This window comes from Nicotiana tabacum, chromosome 24 (assembly GCF_000715075.1).
Source record: "Nicotiana tabacum cultivar K326 chromosome 24, ASM71507v2, whole genome shotgun sequence".
NCBI lineage: Eukaryota > Viridiplantae > Streptophyta > Magnoliopsida > Solanales > Solanaceae > Nicotiana > Nicotiana tabacum.
In genome coordinates, this window is record NC_134103.1 from 98,774,136 (window position 1) to 98,777,125 (window position 2,990).

Genomic DNA, 2,990 nt, shown 5'->3' on the forward strand with positions numbered 1-2,990 from the left:
GAGGACAAAACATTTGCAGCCAAATGTTCTCAAATGTGTTAGCTTGGGTTTTCTCCTATTCAATAATTCATACGGAGTCTTGTTCAGGAGGGACTTGATCATACACCTATTCACCAAATAGCATGCAATGTTAACTACTTCTGCCCAGAAGTTTTTAGCAATGGCATTGTCAATTAGCATTGTCCTCGCCATGTCTTCAAGAGTCCTATTTTTCCTCTCCACAACACAATTTTGTTGAGGAGTTCTTGGAGCTGAGAAATTATGACTTATGCCATTTTCAGCACAGAATTTGTCGAATTTTGCATTATCGAACTCTGTGCCGTGATCGGATCTTATACACATAACATTGTGGCTCAGCTTCACTTGGATTTTCTTCACGAAGGCAACAAACACTGGAAAAGTTTCATCCTTGGTTCTGAGGAACAAGGTCCAGGTGAATCTAGAATAGTCATCCACTATAACAAAAATTTACTTCTTTCTTCCTCTACTTGGCACCCTCATAGGTCCACACAGATCCATATGGAGGAGATCAAGTGGCCTTGAGGTGCTAACTTCCTTTTTGGGCTTGAAAGAAGACCCGACTTGCTTTCCTTTTACACATGCATCACACACCTTGTGATCCTTGAAACTTAACATCGGCAGGCCACGAACCAAGTCCTTACTAACCAATTTGTTCAACAACGTAAAGCTTGCATGACCCAATCTCCTGTGCCATAGTTCAACATCATCATCAACATCACTCAGACAAGTGAGATCCTCATTTTGTACGGACTCAAAATAGGCAACATAAATGTTCTTGTATCTTTTTGCCATCAGGACCACTTCACCAGTCATAAAATTTGTGACTGTGCAGACTTTTGACACAAATTCCACTTTGTTTCCTTTGTCGCAGATTTGGGAAACACTCAGTAGGCTATATTTCAAGCCGTTCACATAGTACACATTTTCAATTTAGTGAGTGAGTGACTTCCCAATTCTTCCTACTCCCAAAATGTATCCCTTTTTGCCATTGCCAAAGGACACACTCCCTCCTTGCAGGGCTTTGAGTGAAAGGAAATCATCGATGCTTCTAGTCATGTGCTTAGAACAGCCACTATCCACATACTATTTATGGCTGCTTCCTTTCACTGCTCCCTACACAAGAGAATCAAGGATTAGATTTAGGAACCCAAACAAGTTTGGGTCCCTTGTAGTGAGGAAAGGGGCGAATTAAACTTCTTTTTTTTCAGGCAGGCAGTACACGTTTTTTAACGGAGGGACCAGGTTCCTTAGCAGTAGTTACCTTTTCAACAAACACCTTATTTTTCTATTGGGATTGAATTCTAGCCTTGCAGTTTTCCTTAAAGTGACCAGTGTTACCACATTGATTGCAAAGCCAGTTATCAGGGACAGTAACATACTTGCTATGTGGATTGTAGGGAGTCTTTTTCCTTTGGAACCCGAGTCCCTGTCTGTTCCCACCATTGCTTGTATACATGGCAACAATTGTATCAGAGGACCAGGTCTACTTTAGAGATTTTTTGAGGTCATCACACAGACTAGATTTCACATATTTGAGTTTATTTTCAAGCTTAATGTGTGTCTCGCTTGCAACTTCCTTTCCCTTTTGGACAATCCCAAAACTGTTTCCCCTTTTTAATTCCTCTATTGTTTCTTTTAGGTCCATGATGACTACTAACAAGTCATCTCTCTCATTTTCTATGTTTTCAACCTTTTTAATCAGAACACTCTTTTCTTTTATTAGATCCTCGATGGTTTCTTTTAGGCCGACCACTACAACTACCAAATCATCTCTCACTTTCTACCTCTCCTAGCTCTATAGTTAAAGCATTTTTATCGTTTATAAGATTTTGATAAGCATCAATTAAAATATTTCTCTAAGATATAAGTTTTTTTCTTAGAGTAAGACTTCAGATTTTGTTGAACATCTAGAAAGTTTACCTCATCATCATCATTATCATTATCTTCATCATCGTCAGATTTTGCCATCAGGGCAAAGATAGAGTCATAATCTGTTGCTTCCCTTTCTACTGCCATCATGGAGGTGTCACCTTATGCATCAGCTTCTCGATATTCGCTGGAAGAATCTCCCCATGCAGCAAGAGCTTATTTCACAACATTATCAGCGACTTCTTTTCTTTTAAATCTTTTGTCAGGGTTCCTCTTGGTTGCCTTATCTATGTTGTGCTTGTAATGGTCATGCTTGAGGAGGGGACAATCCTTGATGAAATGTCCTGGCTTCCCGCACTTATGACATAAGTCGTATCCTCTTGGCTTGCTGGAGCTGCTCTTCTTTGGAATACCTCCATTTCTACGGACCATCTTCTGAAATCTCTTTGTCAAGTAAGTGTTGATACCCTATTTTTCTCTCATAGTTTTAAAATATATATACTTTCAAAATAATATATTTGCATTATCATTTAGTTTATAAACCTATACAAGCTTTGTTTCATAATTTTTCATAATTTTTAAAGGCTTTAAATCAATTTCTTTCTACATTTTATTGTATAAATATCCAATAATTATCCTTCAAATTATTATTATGATGATTTAATCATCCAAACTTATCATTTACACCAACATGTATATTTTTAAATATTTTACTGTATTTTTTATAATTACATTTGTATTTTTAGGCTAATTGCACATTTTTGCAATAATAGCCCATATTCAAGTATAATTATATTATTTATGCAAAAAATAACTTTTTATATTTTTATAATGTAAGTTATTATTTTTAATCATTTTAGTGCACAAGTAATATTTTATTTATTTATTTATTACTTTTATAAATTATTTGTTTTGCTAAACTATTGGGTATTTCAAAACTAGCCCACTCTTGAACTTATTTTCGGACCAAACAAAGGCCCAAAGCCCAATACATTAGCCCAAACAACCCCCAGTCCAAACCAAATTAACCCAACCCCTAACCCGGTCGCGACCTGTTTCTAAAAACCCGACCCAACTACCCTTTAATCCTGGCCGTTGAT